Source organism: Fukomys damarensis, unplaced genomic scaffold, assembly GCF_012274545.1.
Source record: "Fukomys damarensis isolate Sample0158 unplaced genomic scaffold, DMR_v1.0_HiC HiC_scaffold_3, whole genome shotgun sequence".
NCBI classification, from domain to species: Eukaryota; Metazoa; Chordata; class Mammalia; order Rodentia; family Bathyergidae; genus Fukomys; species Fukomys damarensis.
In genome coordinates, this window is record NW_022900915.1 from 4647127 (window position 1) to 4665622 (window position 18496).

The 18496-nt window shown below is 42.4% G+C and overlaps 1 protein-coding gene and 1 long non-coding RNA gene across 5 annotated transcripts in view; one reads left to right on the top strand and one right to left on the bottom strand.

Moving 5' to 3' along the window:
- Positions 1-18486, bottom strand: part of LOC104864314 — a 31907-nt gene extending 13421 nt beyond the window's left edge. The window contains exons 1-5 of one of the 3 annotated variants that reach the window (XR_780843.2): positions 17885-18486; positions 17096-17226; positions 9642-9756; positions 8130-8190; positions 499-947 (exon numbers count right to left, since the gene is read on the bottom strand). This is a non-coding gene — a long non-coding RNA (uncharacterized LOC104864314). Of the gene's footprint in view, positions 1-498; positions 948-8129; positions 8191-9641; positions 9757-17095; positions 17227-17884 lie in introns of those variants that run through there. The other 2 variants (XR_780842.3, XR_780841.2) reach the window with 2 other exon arrangements.
- The window catches only part of Megf10 (multiple EGF like domains 10), a 323793-nt gene that overhangs the window by 81993 nt on the left and 223304 nt on the right, over positions 1-18496 (top strand). The gene's annotated exons all lie outside the window — the stretch shown is intronic.

The window sequence follows — 18496 nt, forward strand, 5'->3', positions numbered from 1 at the left end:
TCGAGGGGATAAAGATAGAGAATATATCCACAATGGAATATTATCCGGCCATAAAAAGAAGGGAAACCAATAATGTGTGACCACACGGATGAAACTTGAGGATCGTATGCTCAGTGAAATAAGCTTGTCATGGAAAGGAAGTGAGTCCACAAAATAGTAAAATGCATAGACTCAAAGAGCAGAATGGTGGTTACAAAGAGCTGGGGAGAGGCAGAAATAGGGGGTATAGGTATTAATCAGGTATAAATCGGTGTAACCTTTCAGTTAAACAAGGCGAGTGACTTGTGGAGAGGTGCTATAGTAATGTGCCCATCATAACAATAGTCATTGCACATTTAAACATTTGTGAAGAGGATAAAGCTCAGATTAAGAATTCTTTTTAAGTTGAAGTTTATTAGTACACATGTGCAGGGCATAACGTACATCTTCCCTCTGGGAAGTTGGTACATGTACATGGCACATCGTCATTCCCTCTCTCCCTTCCACCCTCTACTTGTCTCGGTCTCCTTCCTTTTTCTCTTTGCATATTTGCAGTACGTACGGTTTACATTCCTTGTGTGGCATTGGCACATGTTTGTACCACACTACAATCTAATAATAATTTAGAGAAAAGAAATGTGTACAGTGATGCCTGAGACTCGGGAAGTTTCTGCCCAAAGGGAAAAGCCCAGAGGCAGTTTCTCTCCATCTTTGTTACCTCATGGAACTCCCCAGGACAAAGACAAGGTGTGCCCATGTACTCCCAGCATTCGCGGGGCCTTTTCCGATCATTCTACCTACTCTGGATCTCATTTGGCTCAGAGAAGAAAACAGTTCCCTCCGTCACATGGCTCAGCTCTCAGGAGGTAAAGTATCCATCCAATGCATCCACTCCCTTTCAAATCCCGGTGTTTCATTCTCCTTCACATTAAATGCTCATCTCCATTGAGGCTATGCTTTAATTCAACCTAGAAACACATAGAAACGGGAAAAAAACAGATGCCAAAAAGACACATGCCAAAAAGTGCACATAGAGATATATAAACTTTATGGATATTTTCTTACTATAGAAATGTATGTTCATTAAAAATTAAAACAAAAGATGTAAGTAGAAAGATTTAAAACTCACTCATGTTCAGCTCAGTTATTAACACTACGAACATTGGAAAACCTCTTCTTCCAGCCTTTTAAGAGGAAGGGGAGACTGACATTTGCATATTTTTTCATTTACAAGAATGGAATATTTTTATAACACTCATTTATAATCTGCTTTTTTGTTCACATGACAGTATATAATTAATTTTTTGCAGCAGCCTATTTCTTAAGGGGTTTATGTCTTCTTGCCTTCATAAAAATTCACTTTAAAATATTTTTGAACAGAGTGGTAATTTTTAAATACAAATGCATAGTGATTTTTCCCCCTGGTCTTACTGTGTTGCTACCCCTGCTAAGAGAGATATCCATGCTATATTTTAATATTGTTCTTCTGTAGACAGTGCAAGGAAGCAAATCTAACAATTGGTCCCACAGATGTTTTAAAACAAGAGCTTCCTTGTGTTTTCATCATGACTCAGAGATAGTCCGTCCTATTGCTCGTATGAATGACCCTACTCTAAAGAGAATTTTTCTCTATCTCCTTCATGACTATTTTTATAAAGGGAAGACAGGAAGCCACTTCATTATTCATTTTGACTGGCGCTGATTAAAGATCTCTGCTCGTGCTGGGCATCTCGTGTCAGTGTCAGCTGCACCTTTGCACACCATGCCTGACTGGCCAGCAGCAGTCACATTTTAAAGTGCATCGTTTATTTGTTTAATCTTCTGTGATACACCGTAACGTGAGATTTTTGAAAGAGGACAAAGGGATATCCTGTGTTAGCTATTTCGGTCACTATTTGTTTGCATATACCTTCATGAACAAAGGTACCTTTTTCCTATGCCAATATCTTTGTGAGGAGATAAATGGCATTTCACCAGCTGGACAATGTCATCTTACTTTGGAATTCAGGAAATAAGTTTAGCTTAGGTAAAGCAATGCTGGGGCAGTGTTTGGAGGAAGGAAAGTTGCTGGCTGGTGGGACTGGAAATGCCCGATATTGTCAGACTGAAAGTGGGCCTGAAAACTAATTTTTATTTGTTTTTTTGAGGTAGTGTTTCATTATTAGTTCAGGCTGGCCTGGAACTCACGGCAATCTTCCCGCCTCAGCCTCTTACGTGCTGGGATTACAGGTGTGTACCACCATGTCCTGCAAGACAGCTAACTTTTCATAACCAGTGAATGAGCCTGGGTCTGTGGTCAGAACAGGGCACTGCAGAAGGAACCAGAATGACTTCCAGGAAGAACTTTTGCCGACTTTCCTTTTCACACACCAGGCAATTTGCTTATAGCATCTCACAACAGAGGTCATAGCCAAGTAGGGTTGGAAACCGAGGCAGGCTGTCAAGAGGAAGATGGTAGCAATTGGTCAGCTCTCTTCTCATGCAGAGTGACAAATAAGTTTATTGCAGGGTCTGAGATGAGCTTTAGCTGGGGTCTTCAGGTAAAAACCAAGTGTATAAGCAGCTAACTATGGCCTCCCGCGAGGCTTCCTGTTCAGAACTAAGGTCAGTCCTAGCATCCACTGGCACATCCAGCAAGTGCCCAGAGGGAGTACAGATAAATGATGCAGGGCACAGGAGCATGAGTGAGCCAGCAACAGTGTCACAGTTTTTCAGCTGTGGGTAGCATGTTGGGCGTGTGGGAGGGAATGGTAGAAAGTAGAATAAGAAGGCAGATAGGACCCAGTAGAGGAGTTTGACCAGCTGAGTTTGACCACATTCTGTGGGAAGGAGACACTTGGCAGTGTGTTAAAGTAGGAGCGTGACGAGACCCATGTTGTCATAGAGAGACTCTGACAAGGTGGGAAGATTACAGCAATGTGGACCATAAGGCGAATCATTCATTGGCTATGACAATAAGAAGGAAAACGGGCAGGATATATGTCGCAGCATTATTTGCAGGGGCAAAACACTTGGAACAGCCTAAATAGCAAAAAACAGGAGTGGAGTGATCCTGTTGTGCCAAAGAATAATAAGATAACTCTCTCCACATACGGACGTGTTCATCGAGAAGGGCGAGATGGACAGTGGTGAGCACACTGTCGTCATCAGCAGAGTGAAAGCAGGGGAAATAGAGCTGTATGTGTGGGTATGTGTGCAATTTAGTATTAAGGTTAGTTTGTCAGGTGGATGTTGGAGGAAAGGGACTTCTGTTTTATTGCATAGTGTCTCATAGTGTTTGACTTATTCGAGTGCAACAATTAATTTTTTAAAAAATGGATTTGAAAGTCTTCTCAAATAACCTACATGAGAAAGGAGTTAGGAACTCATGAATTTCAAGATACAGATTTTCCTAAAAGCAAACCCTCAACTGAAGCTACCAGGGCTTACCATTTAGTGTATAGCAGCTTGAACCATTGTTTTGATGGTGGTAGCAAGCAGTTCTATCCCTCATCTATTTTCTGCCTAGCTGGGTGACAGCTTATGAAAATGTGAAATTAGAGGGCCAAATTAGGACCAGGATGTCTTCTTGCCCCTTCTTAAGTAAACATTCTTTACCATGACACAAAATTGCACTTACTCTCTTTGGCCAAGAATTTAGGTGAGAAGCCACTCATCAGGAGAAAAGAATAGGTATAATTTTTAGGTGGCACAATATTTAGCTACAAATTTCATTTAAAAACAGTTGCTGTAACAACTTCAGTGAACATTGGGATCTTCATGTTGACCTGGGAAAAAAGTGCTGTCTCCCATCTGCCCAGTACACTCTTTCAAACCAAGGTTATTTCTTTGGAGCTTTTAAATGTTTAACTTCTGGGTATAATGTGTAAATAAATATAAAACCAAGCTAAGATCTCACTCCCAGTAAGTTATTCATGAGACTATCTTTTGTCCAAGATACTTCAGTTTTCTCGTGTTGTTTTAAGTCTGAAAAAAAAAAAAACTCAAAGAACTCGGTGGTGTATAGATTTTTCAGTCTCCCTGAAGCACCTAGAGTTGTCTTTTTTGTTTATTTGTTTGTTTCCTTTTGAGTCCAGGGAAACAAGCCCTTTTTTCTTAATGTAGTTTTATTCACACATCATTAAGCTGATTTACCATATTATGCACCAGTGTAGGCTTAGTAATCTTGGCTTTCCCTCATCGAGAGAATGAAACAATTACTCAGAGCCTACTATAATGAAAGGATTTTGTCCAATTCTGAAATTATCCACCATTGGGGATTTTCCTAAAATTCCTGATTTCATTAAAGTTCACAAGGGGGTTGGGTATTAAGTAAATTATAAATGCAACAAATGAAATGTAATCTATAAAGCAGAAGTGTGTGACCCTTAGGGCTTGGCTGGCTAATATAAAGCATTTTTGGGGAGTAGAAATTTTACCTGGGGTTTTAACTTTCACTATTTTATTTTGGAAAGTACGTTTTGTTGGGTGGCTTTGCTCTGTATCTTGGAACTCCTTGATTCCAATGTTCTCTTTTAAAACATACACACACACCACACACACACACACACACACACACACACACACACACACACACACACAGACACTCCCACACACAGTTGTTTTGTTTTTCTCAGTAGGTGCTAGACTTTAAATATTCTGTGGCTCTCTGTAATGCAACAGAGGGAAGGATCAAAAATGATTAGTCACACGGCCGGGCTCTCAGAGACAGGGTCACACAGGACAATGAGCAGGGACTGTGGTGCAGCTTGGAGAGGCGTAAAAAAGAGGCCATCATTGTCCACGGTGAGCAGTCACCTGGAAGTCGAAACAGTGGCGTGTCCTAATCGGAAAAATAAATGACCAGCTGCAAGGTTAAAAGCTCGTTATTCAAGGAGTGTCCTTCATCTATTTGGAAGCATCTGGAAAGCAACTGGCGTCGGCATTAACTACAAACTCATTTACAAAGCTTGGCAGCATCTCTTTACTCGACACCTCCCTGATCACTCATCTTGTGGGTCCAGAGCTCTCGGGCTGTGCTCATAAACAGACAAAGCAAAATTGAAAACCAGCAGGATTTTATTGAATGGGTGATTGCCCAGTGGACCCCGAGGCACACTGGAGAGACCCAGAACCTTCAGTCTTTAGGTGCCGTTTCCACCCCATCGAGTACTGTAGGATTGTTTTTTCCCCCCTTCCCTTTCTTTTCTTTGTTTTCCTTCTCTCTCCCTCTCCCCACCTTCAAAAAAGACTCAGACAGGGGAATTTTATTACTATTCAAAATGAAAGTGCAACCTAGGCACTTCTGTGAATTGCCCTCAAGTTTACTTTAAAAGACATTGTTAGAAATAGGAATGTGTGAGAGATTATTCTTCAGATGCTACACATGTGGAGTTAAAGTGATAGATGTGAACTCGGGTGTCTGCTTCTAAAATGTTCCTTATGAGGGGAATTTAGCCACACGCTGGCCTCATGTTGGAGAAAACTTTTATGTACACTGGAGAAAAATACTACTGATGCAAATATCTTTCTCAGAGGAAGACGGGATACTAAGGAGCCTGTGTTATGTTCTATTGAATCTTTGAGCTGATCATGCAGTGATGTTAACAATGTATCCTGAGATCTTTACATGTTTAGGTTTTAAGGTCAAAAGTAGGTGAAACCTATACAAATGCTATTCCCCTTAGCATCTAGAACAGTGCTTTGCACTACCAATTCCAAAAGATTATCAGCTCTCATAGTCACTCATGCTTCCAATTTCCTTGGGATTTGGGTTTTGTAGCTTTTCCAAACTCATGAACCCATGTTGATCATATTTTAGGAAGTGATAAGATTGGAGGGTGACATAGATGGTTTTATAGTTAAGGAGTGCTAACAGAAAACTCATTATAAATGAACTAGAAGAAAAGTTGCGCTAGGTCACAGTGAGGCATCCAGGAATGGCACAGAACCAATGCCTTGAAATGACAGTTCTCAGTGGCTTGGAGTATTATCATCACTGTTAAATGAACTGAATGCCTGGCCAACCAACACCTGCTTCATATTTTAGGATCTGTTTTTTCCAGCAGAACAATATTGATTCCTAACAGTGCAGTCACAAGAGTCTCACTGTAGCCTGAACTTGTGATCATAATGTACATCTGATGAGAATTCCTAACAGATGAAGAAAAACCTATTTCTTGTTAGGTAAGAACTAGGAGAACTGGGAGAATTTAATTAATTCATAATTTCCAAATTAAAGTATATATAAGAATGGGATGAAGCTCAATTTGGAGAATTGAGATAGCTTTAATATCTAGAAACTACTTAAAACACCTTTTTATGGTCTACTATTCTTTAATTTTTAGATTTGGAAGTGTACCTGTTTTTGTTTTTTTCGCCTGGAAGAATGATAGGGTAGCTCAAAATCATGGAAAGCAATATTGTGAGAAGACTCACAAAGGATAGATGTTGACATAGCAGACGATTCAGTTCTATGCCCAGTGGAAAGGCTCAGATATGGCTCCTGAGTTTGCTGTACTTTATTTGATCAAAGATACTTTATTTATTTTTTGGACAGGGTCTCACTAAATTTCCCAGGCTGGCCCCAAACTTGCAATTCTCCTGCCTGAGAGAATCCTCCTGCTCCCTCCTAGCGGAGATTATAGGTGTGTGCCACCATGCCCCATGTAAAGATTATCTTGCTCCCTGATTTGAAAGTGAAGACTTTAACTTTTGTGATGGGAACATGGTCAATGCCCAGAGAGGTGCTGGGGTAACTCTGAAGGACACAGGCAACTTCATTTGCTTTGTTGAAAGTACTACCAAATGGTCTCCCTACACTTTCTTTAGAAACTGATCCTTGGTCTCATCTGCTAGAGAGGATGGGAATTCAGTTGCACCTAGAGGCCCAAACAACAGCTCTCTAGAGTTCTCAAGAAGATGGAGAGGAATGGATACACTTGGTTCCTAAAATCAGGCTCAGTATGTTTTGTGAGTGCCAGATGGGCAATGACTCTAATTCAAGTTTAATAATAATCCTGTGCCTGGCAGATATGGTTGCATAATAGTTGACCCGATTAAAAAGGTTGCATTATTCAGTCTTGAAAATACTGTGTGAATTTAGTACAAATCAGTGGAACTACCAGCCTCTTTAAATTATGGATAATAAAACCATGGAACACGTATCCCAAGAGGAAAGAAATTGAAAGCATAAAGGCTTTTTAGAAAGCTATAGATGAATTCATAATGACAGAGCTGAATGTGTTAGTAAAAGACTAAGCTATTTGGGGAATATGACTCTTACCTTTTCAAGATAAGGGAGGACAATCCTTTTTCTCTGCAGGTAATTTCTTGGAATGACAATTTTTTAGGGAATTACATTCCCTCGGCAGGGCAGAAGGAATGGCTGTCTGACCTACCAACTCTACCATCAGACAGACGGCGATGCGGCTACAGAGTGAGATGTGGGCAGTCAGAGGATCCCAGCCTATCGTCCACAGTGATTCTGTGTGACTTTCCCTCCCTGGGACCCAGCTTTCCTGAGGTGTCTTCCCATCGCATCTTACAGAACGTAGCACCTCAGTTTGGTCCCTGGTGTTTCTCCTCAGAAGGCTGTGACAGTACATACGAATAAGCAAGAAGCATTTCTCACAAGGGTGGGTCCCCAGTGAGGACTGGGACTGCCGTCCAACTCCCTTTCCTCTGACTCACCTTGAACTCCACCCGAGGCATGGAGCCTGCCTTGCTGTTTCCTTACTCAGATGCATAGTAACCAAGCTGCCTTAAGATCAGTGCTTACTCCCCTTTCCTCGGACATGTGAGCTTTTGATCATCAAACTTCAACTTCACTGGAAAGCCAGGTTTACTTCTCTTTGTTCCCGACCCTGTTCTAAGTGTGGGACATTCATTTCTCACAACCACACTTAGAACAGGGACCCACCTAGAGTCTCAGAACAGGCTCTAGAGCACTACTGGTAAGGAACCAGCAGGAAAGCCTTCATTGGATTATGGGTCATTTCGACTTATTTGGAATTCCTGGGATGGTGAAAAATAAACATTTTTCACAATAGGATTCCAAACATGGTGGTACATTTAGGTTGCATCAGACAAAGACAAATAATGCTTTGAAGACCGGAAATCTCCCCAAACTCTATCCAGTATCTTATTTGGAAAAAAGGTTAAAAGTTTACCTTTGGGTCCCCTTGTAAGAATGATGCCTGAGGTAATTGGCCTGGTTCCCCCATCATAAACCTGTGAAGGCAAAGATGGGGCTGACATTAAATCTTTTGTGAACATTTAGAAGGAGGATCAGTGATGATTCAGAGATACGGCTACAAAAACACGCTGAAAAATAACATTTTAAGCAAGATATTCTGTATCTGTCTCATATAGAAGGACTCTACATAAAAGGCAGTCTAGGCCAGGAAGGCAGCAGTAATATCAAGAAACCATGCTTGTTTTGTTTCATTCTCTGTATGGCTTCTATCCTCAAAGCAACTTCACCGTCCAAGATGGCTGCTTAAATCTAGCCATTGTATCATCATTCCAAGCAGTAGGATGGAAGAAAGTGAGAGAAAAAACGTACCCTCTCCCTTACAGAAAGGTTTCTGAGGTCAGCTCAAAGCACCTTCTCATTTAGCTCATTGGCCAAAAGTTGTATCCTAGGCTCCCTGAAAGGGAAACTGAAATGTCACCCCCTTTAGCTAGACAACAATGTAGTCTACTTAAAATAAACTCAGGAATATTTTTCAAGAAGTAGGGGGAGCAGATTGGAGGAAGTAAGTACTACTGTCTACCATAACTAGCTAACTTTCACGTCTCCTGGGTCACAAATTTGGGGATCGAATTTCTCTTTAATTATTACTGTTTGAGTTTAATGGGATCAAAAGTCCCCACCACCAGATCCAGCCTTCCTCATTCCACTCTCATATTTACTTTCCCTCCCTGCCTGGACGTGAGCAGGGCTCTCCTCTGTCTGTCATCTCTGGCTTCCTCTTCACCATTGTTTATGAACTGATCTGATTGTCAGTGTATAGCAAGCACCAGGAGCTACCGTATTCTCACTGTGAACACACACTTTCTTCTGCCTCCCTTTCTTTGATGAATCCCAAAACTACTCTGTTGTGCTGTGGATGACGTTTGTCTCGCTCACCTTTGCTTCATTCATGGACATCATCCATACTGGCATTAATCAGCTCATGCGGTGATGCTTTGTATAGGTGATTAGCATCTCACAGAGCGATTGTTTGGGCAGAATATTAGTTCCCCAGGTAAAAGGTCCTCACATGGTTTAGTTCCTACTGATTTGATTGAGTCTGCTTAATCATTTTGTTCTTTTCATCCCCGTATGTTTGGAGACCACCAGGAGACTGGGCTGGGGAAGGTAAACTGCCTGTGAGAGGAGAGCAGAGTCAAGGACAGAGAGAAGGTGCTAGGATGCTGCATTCTCCTGGGAGGTCGGAACCGGGGGATGACTGCCTCCCTGCAGACTGCGTGCGTGCTGTACCGGTGGGGGGACCCCTGGGTGGCCAGCCAGCCGCCCAGACATGACTCCGGTCACGTCTGTCACTATGCCTCTGTCACCATTTGCTTTCAAATGTGATTTCATTGTTAGGAGAGAAGGAAGGAAAGTTTTAGTTGTTCTGGGAATTTCATAAAAACTTGCGTATGCCTGGCAGGGGATATTACCCGAATAATATTACCTGCCAGTGTTACATACTGGAAAAATGAGAATCACGGATGGGAATGTGGAAGTACAGCGATCTTTATTTAGGCTTCGTCGTCTTGAAGATTCTTGACGAGTTTACCTGTGATACTCTTGAGGATGAGAACAAACATAGCATATTTGAGTTTGATTGAATGAGCATATCCAGTGGGTGCTGATTAATGGAGGTGGGTACCTAATGGGCGGCTTGAGCCTCTGTCCTTGCCTAATGAAGATATAGAAGGTATGCTAGTTAAATTTTCAGATAACTCTAAATTGGGAGAGTAGCTCACATGTAGAGAATATGTCAGAGAATCAGGATCCGCAAACCTCTGCAGCCTGAAATGCTGAACCGAACCTAATGAAGTGAAGATGAGAGGGGATAAATGTGATCCCCTCTGTGGAGTCCAAACGCCAAGCTCACAAATACAAGTGGAAGGAAACACACCTGAGTTCATCGTGACCAACTAGGGCTTTAAAACTCAAACGGTGTCATTCCTTCATTCTTTCGTTAGACAAATATGACCCAGCACTTTTTTGTTGTTGTTGTTCAGTGTTGGGGATTTAAAGATGAACAAGATAGAAGTAATTTCTTTTCTTATGGAAACAAGTAAGAATAATAAAGGATGACACATGTAATGGTAGGATAAATACGGATCCATTCAGGGAAGCTCACCTCAAGAAAGGGACATCAAAGGTGGAACAGGAAGGGTGAGTAGAGGTTACCTCACCAGGCAATGGGAGGGGAAAGAATGCTTCAGTGAGGGAACAGCAGGTGTAGGGATGGGAGGAGGGTCATTAAAACTGCGGTTGAAAGGGTGTGGGGAAATAATGAAGGAGGAAATTAGTTAGACCTAGGGTAGGCGTCAAAGGGTTTTGCAATTCACTTAAAGAGCTTGGATATTGTTCAATTGGGATGGGAAACCATGAAAACATTTGGGGCAGGAAGTGACATCATCAGATTTCCTTTTTTGAAGGACCCCTTCCAGCTGTCACTCTAGGATTGATGGAAGAGGCAAGAGGACAGCTGAACTAAATAGCTGGTGACCTGGTAGAAGACCTTTGTAGTTATTCAGATGGGGGATTTCGGTCACCTCTGCCAGTGATTGTGTAGATGGAAAGAAGTGCACAGAGATTAAAAATATCCAGAAGAGAAGTTAGGGACTTGGTTATGACCTGCATGTGGGAGAGGTCGAGGCTACAAAGAGGATGCTCAGACTTTTGCCCTGAAATAACTGAGTTTGAGGCAGTCAGGTGTCGTCTAAGAGGTCCATTTGGATATAAGAATTTAGGAAGCAAGAGAAAGGTTTGGATTGGAGATACAGATTTTGGAACAACTGGAAGAGAACAAAAAAATTTTGAGTGAACAGAAAAAGAAAATTCTGTTCTCCCCCATATTTAGAACGGTAGGAAAGTGATATTTCTGGATTGGTTTATAAGATGACACAGGGGCTCAAAGCTTTGACCCTGATCAATTCTGACTCTGCTCCACACAACCATGTGAGCCTAAGCATGGTGACTTATGTCTTTGAGTTTCAGTTTTCATCTGTAAATTGGGAGTGTAAAAAATGCACATGGTTTTATAGCAATGAAGTATGACAATGAATATAAAATGCATAATGGAGTGTTTGGCATGTAGTAAATGCTCAAGAAATAAGAGATATCTTTATTTTCACTGTTGTGATTTTATTTTACTTGTTGTTTGGGTGAACTTGCTGTATGAGAAACAGTGTGCTTTATTAAGAGGAAGGGCTGCAACTCACACATGAAGAACAGTTAAAGAGCCTAGGGCTGGTCAGCTTTAGTACAAGAGGCTTGAGATAGCTCTTTGTAAATACACAAGTGATTTGAAGAAGACAGAAGTACCCTGTAGGACACCAGAGGGCAAGATAGCTTGAACTGACAGGAGTTTCAGAAAGGCTCAGCTGAGCTGAATAGAATAGGAAATTTCTAAGAGCCAAAGATCTCTGAAGATAGTTTGTTGTTTTTTAGGAAGTAAGGCCTTCTTCCTCATATCTCTAAATTAGAGATTCTATGATTGCAATCGGAAGAGTCATCCTTGTTTTTGGAGGTGGGACTGGATGTGGCCTTACTCATTGTGTACAGAGCTAGTGCCCGGTTTGAATAGGATGCTTATTTATGGGTTGGGGTCCTCAGCAAACTCATTACAATTTATGAACATTGCATGATAACATTCAATCTTATACCAATTCTATCACCATAGAAAAGACTGCTTTCTTCTCTGGGTTGGGCAGGAGCTAAGACATTTTAGACAGGATCACCTTGCTCCCCTGGGGCTGTGTTCTACAGCACGCCCCGCCCCCCATCCAGATCACCAGTGCACCGCAGTGCAGTCGGTTGAGGCTGCGATGTCCTGTGACCATCTGCCCTGAATGGGCCGTTATCCCCACCTCCCCAGCTTTAGAAAGACAAAGCACTAAGGGACGAATGAGAGGAGAGACAGGTTTTCAATCTCACCAACCCGAGTTTACTTTCTGATAGTAAAATTGAGGGAAGCCTCGATGATTCATAGGCTCCTTTCCCTTCATAGGCGTTCCAGTTGCATCTTTGTGCTAGGCCTGCCAGTTATGATATAAGGTATTAATATCTGAAAAGAAGAGCTGCTGGTGCTACTTACTCAGACCTGTCCTGACGGTGGGCCGGTGAGCACGCTCCTATGTCAGATCGTACTATGCATTAAATTCTTCACTTAAAATAGGCGGGAGTTATAGAGCACTCTGGGCTTTGGCTGTACAGATTTCAGACCGTCTGCGGGATAAACTAGTAAATCAGCCATGATAGGGTTGCTGAAAAGCAAGCTGGTACCTGTCTGATGTATAGAATCCTTGGGAAAGACTTTGAATCAAGAAATGTGCCAGTGACGTTAAGAGGATGTGAGAGAGGAAGATGCAAATGATGGAACCAACTTTCCTTAATTCAGAAAGGAAAATGCTTGCTTCCTCTTCTAATTCTTCAGGTTGTCAGATGTGCCTTGTTTCTAGCAGCTATTTGTAATATTAATCATTTTAACAGTATCAAACAGACTGGGTTTTTACACTTGATAAATTTTTGATGTTGAACCCTTGAAAAATGCAGTGGTGTGATTTTTTTTCTCTCAAGAGTTTCTCCCCAGAAGCCAGCGTTAATTTGCAGATGCCAACACATGACTAACGGTTTTATCTCAAAAGATTAACACACATTAAATTAACATAGGACTGAAGCCTCAGGACCCTACAGCCTTTTGTGTGAGAGATTCTGGGCTTTTTTTTTGAGTTGGACAGTCTGCAGGCAGACCTCTGAGGGATGGTAGCTGGTGAGTCAGTTGGTCAGTCAGTTTGATGACCCATTATTGCCTACTCTTTTCCTTGTCAAAGAGGGAGAAATGTGCCTCACCCCAGGTGAAAAGACATGTGTCAATGAAATTCCCTTCCCTTTTGATTGATGGAGGGAAAAGAGGTGATTCAGTTCTGGCCAATGCAATGTAACAGAAGGGGGATATCCGGATGGACTGAAGGTGGAAGGGATAGTGGCTTCTGGAAAAGAAATAAAGGAGATCACCATGTGGTACTAGTCCTTCTCATCTCTACTAAATTCTTTCCTGATGTTGGATGATGTTGTGCAAAAACTGGTCCCTGGAGCCAGCAGCCATGCTGTATCATGAGTGGAGACCATAGCCTGTGTTCAGGTGCCACAGCGGAAAGACGGAAAAAGCCTGGGCCCTCAGTGTTGCCGCCAAGCCACTGATTTATCCTAAGTGCTTGTTCCCCATTTTTCTTGTTGAAAGTCAACATAAACCATATTACAGCAGTCTCTCTTATCCACAGTTTCAATTAGCCACAGTCAACTGTAGCCTGAAAGTATTCAGTGGAAAATTCCAAAAGTAAACAACTGATTCGTTTTAAATTGTTTGCTATTCTGAGTAGATGATAAAATCCTGCGCAGTCTTGTGCCACTACACCCAGGATGTAACTCATCCCTTTGTCCAGTGTGTCCAATGTGCCCATTCGTCTTCTAGTAGCCATTTTGGAAGATGAATTATTGAAATATTGTAGTGCTTATGTTCAAGGTAACCCTTATTTTACTTAACTATGGTCCCAAAGCACAACAGTAATGATGCTGGCCATTCAGATATGCCAAAGAATATCTGTGAAGTGCTTCTTTTAAATGAAAGGGCAACAAAAGTACTACTTTACTACAATATGTTGTTATAATTGTTCTGTCTTATTGTCAATCTTTTATTGTGCCTGATTTACATATTGAACTTTATCCTAGGTATGTGTATGTAGGTTTTGGCACTGTGTGCAGTCCCTCACGAACAGCGTATTGGGGAGCAACACACTATTGCAATTTCTTAGGCATATGACTTCCTCTCCTAATTTAGTTTATAAAATTTTCACACAGAACTGTGGAAAGATATAGTTCCATCTTCTAACAGTATTGCAGATGAAAAGTTTTATGTCAGTTTTAAGTTTTCTATAATGTTTTCCTTGATCTTTTTGGCTTTCTCTCATTCTTTAGTGTTTAAGTCCATAAGGATGGAATTGCGAGTGGGAATTTATATACTGTATTTACTCTGCTCCATACTCAGTCTGAAATCAAATTATTAGTTTTGCATTCTGGAAATTCCTATTGGTTCTTTTAAAAACTCACCATTTAATTCATAGAACCTAAAAGTCAACCTTCTGAAGGTTGAACTGGTTTTTGTATATTCACAAAGCTGTGCAATCATCACCAATACCAAGTTTTAGAACATTTTCATCCCCTCCAAAATGCCCTGTACCCATTAACAAATACTAGTTCTCTATTTCCCTCCTCTCTGATGCCTAGGCAATCACTAATCATTATGTGTCAATGGCTTTGTTAATCCTGGGTACTTCATATAAACAGAATCATAGGATATGTGGTTTCTTTCACTTAGCCTAAAGTTTTTAAGATTCAGCCATGCTGTAGCATGGGCACATTCTTTTTTATGGGTAATATTTCATTGTATTCACATACTACATTTTATGTGTCCATAATTCAACTATTTTTGAAATGAGTTTGTCCTGTGCATTTTTTAACACTTCTTAATGCTTCTATTAGGAAAGTATAAGGATTCTATTGATTCACTATGATTTTAACTTTTCTTTAGTATATTTGACTTCTCTTTGCTAACCATTTTGATAGACTTCCTTGATTTTATTTTTCCTTCTTAACACTTCTATTAGAAAAGTATAAGGATTCTATTGATTCACTATGATTTTAACTTTTCTTTAGTATTTTTGACTTCTCTTTGCTAACCATTTTGATAGACTTCCTTGATTTTATTTTTCAGCCCTTTTGTTACAGGTAGACTTTTTTAGCAGTCATAGTTTTAATTTTCACTAATGCTTTCCTATCTTCTGGTTATTCTTTTTAAAATAAGCCTCTCTTGTCATGATATTTAGTTCACATCTAATGAGCACCTATCTAGTTGTCCTAGGTCGATGCAAGGTTCCTGCAAATGTCTGATCTAGAGATAAAGGACATCTTCCTAGGTAGATATAACCACTGTGCTGCGAATTAAATAACATAAGCTCCTTCGGGTGCCTGGACCTGCAGTGTTCTTGGTCTATGTTGGGACCAAGAACTCTCGGCCTGTGAGTCAGTCGGCATAAAGCCTTAGGCTTTGTGTTTGTCACACTCTGTGCTGTCAGAGAAGCGAACTCTCCAAATGGCTGCAAACCAAGTTGGATGTCAGTGACTTCAGTCTTCTTTCCTTTCAAGGTTTGGCTTCTTTTTTGAAGTTCAGGTTTATTGAGGTATGGTTCACAGACAGTAAAGTATATCCTTAAAAGGTGTTCAGTTTGATGATTTTTGATAAATGTACACAGGCATGTTATTTCCACCATTATCAAGATAGAAAATGGCTTCGTTGGCCCCCAGAATTCCCCTTGGTTCCTTCATCTTGACAGTGGACTTCTGCAGCGTTTCGTGATCTATGGAAAACACACTGTCCTGGCTTTTCCCTGCTCCTGTGTTCACTTAACAAGCTTTTGCTTACCCTTAGGGGTGAGAGGTGGGACTGCCCACTCTGTGGGTGGGACAGAACTATTCCTTGAGGATGTGTGGGTGTGGAGGAGGAAGGCAGCTCAAATTCTAGTCTCTTAATTGCTTTGATGTAAGGGGATAAAAATGCAGTGGGAGGGACTACCTGCACCAGGTATTTCACAATTAGTCCTTTAGTCAATTATCCAAACTATTGTTTTATATCCTACTGTGATTTGTTTCTTGTTAGGTACAAAGTTAGGGCCTCCTAGGACTCTGCCATAGAGAAGGCTCCCACCTGGGCTACAGGTTTCTTCCAAATTGTCCTGTAGGCCTCCACTTGCTTTGCTCTGGCTTATACAATAATGTGGTTCTGTCTTCTCTTTGTTGCCAGGAAATTCATCAGAGTACATTCCTCACTGATAGCCTTCCCTGTCAGTACAGTGGTGTCCTTTGTTTACTCCTGCTTTATATCTTTACTGTACATGTCATGTGACCTTATCAGGGGACATGGACAGGCGTGCTGGATGTGCCATCCCGATGTCTAAATCTTGGGGCACACTTGGTACAGCCACTGCTCAGCAAGTAGTCACACTACTTGATGTCTTTCAGATGAAACACTGCTGTGGGAAGAAGCAGCATGATCTCTACTTGTGAGAAATCACCAGGACCCCTGCTACCATTTACTGGCTGTGTTCAAACTATTTTTTCTTAAAAAGTAAAACAGAGTCTGAATAAAAAGAAAAATGAATAGAGTCTTACAGGTAGTTTCAAGAAGTGTCCCAAAGACACTTGGGTTTTGACATTTAGACAAGTTCAGTTTTAGCCTTTCTGTAAATATGTCCTGAACAGTAGGTTGCCTTGCCAACTTCATGTAACATTTGGGAAGCTGATGGAAGCTACAATGAAATTTTTATCAAGGGGACCCTGGAATAGGGTGGCTTGATCTGGGCCATAGGTAAATTCAAAAGGGAATCAAAACATTACATTAAGATCTATTCTACCAAAGTGGGTCCCAGCTGAGTCATTGGCCCAGTCACAGGAAGATGTGCTCCTTGCACTTACATTTTGGACACTTCCTCTTTTTTGCCCAGTGCTCTTGCAGGAAGGTCCCAAGCTGGTCTACGACTAGAACAAGTACTTTGGCAAGCCCTATCAGTACTGGTTATTATGTTTCCTAGGGAAGCTTCCAATTAAATACTAAAACCTGTGTGATGTCGGAAGAGGGGCAGAGGAGATGGCACCCTCGAGACCAGGATGGTTTCACTGCATGACTCAGGGACCGGCAGCTTGTATTCTTTCTTTTTAGAGATCATCCTCCACAAGATCAACAAAAATGAGGTATGATGGCTGGAGATTGTCAATTAAATCTTTTCCACATGTAATGTGTATGTGTATGTGTAAATGTGTGTAAAGTAGTATTCAGTGAATTCCTGAAAAACATACCAACATTCATCCACTCCGGTGTAGGAGCCGACTTTTTCCGCAGCACCAGAGCTCGGCTGAAGGCGACTGCTGGCAGGTTAGGTGTTTAAGACAGAATTTCTTCTAGCCACTTGTTCTGTTACTATAAGTGCCTGTTAAATAGAGTTTGTACATTGCATTAAAAAAATCTACTCCAGTGGGTAGAAAACTATAGAATACACAATGGATCATTTTGGCTCATACTAACTTTCTGAAAGTCTTTAGAGAAGTCACTTAAACACAAAACCAAAACATCCATTTCTCATTCCAAACCGTAATTACCACTGAGAAGGTATTTTCTTTCTCTTTCTTAAAAATTCAAGAGGAGCTGGGGAGGCTATAAAAATAGTCTGTGTTGGACTTGCAGAGAAGCATCCAGGGGCAGCAGTCGGGTGGGTGGACTGCCGTCTCCTCCCGATTTCTCGCCGTTGTAACTCTCTGGCAGTGAGGCCCTCCCCCTGCGTGGCGGGAGGAAGACGCCACAGGAGTTAAATCCCTTCGCACACACAGGCTGTGCCGGCGGCCTGTGGTGGGAGGTGGTGAAACCCTGGCATTCCATGGCCTTTTGCTTCCTCTGGGTCTCGGCTGGGTCTCTTTCCTTGCCCCTCCCTTGGATACTGCAGGGCGCAGTGAGGGCGGGCGGTGAGGGATCTGATCCTTGTCTGGTTAAACTGGCAGATGAGACTGAGGTCAGTGTTTGGGCGAGTCTTTCCTCACCACGAACGTCAGGGATGAAACAAGTTGCCTAACCTTTTACCGCGGTTTCCTCACCTGTGGAAGGATCCTCGGTCCATGCCCTCCTTAGATGAGGTGAGAGCTAAACCAGGTTATCTGTGAAATCCCTGGTCCTAGTTCCACCCAAACCGGTTGTTCCTGCTCCTTAGGTGACCGTGGTGGCCCCTTGGGCGCGCGTGCGTTGGGCTCCGTGGGTCACTCGCCAACGACCTCCGCCCTGCCCTGGCGCCTGGCAGCCCTCCTGCAGCCACGCGGTCACCACCGCCTTCCGACTGCACACTGCGCCGGCAGAGCTGCCACATCTGCCAGCAGAGCCTGAGGCCTCGGGCCAGGCCCGGGTGGGGAAGTGGGAAGGGTCCACAGGCTGGCAGCACGGCAGGCAGGGAGGTGCCTGGGGAGTCCGCGTGTGGCTGAAAGGGTGGCGCTGGCGTGAGCTCACGGGTGAGGAATCCGAAGAACTGGGTGCAGGGAGAGGCTGCCCACGGGACCAGGAAGAAGTCGCCGCGAGTCAGCAGCGCAGGCGGCTTCTGCCCTGTGAGCAAGGCTGAAGCACGAAGGCCAGAGAGGCTGTCTGCGACCGCGCGGCGCTGGCTTCTTCCCAGCCCGCCTCCGAGCTGGGCTCTGCAGGCTGCCGTTTCCCACGCGTCT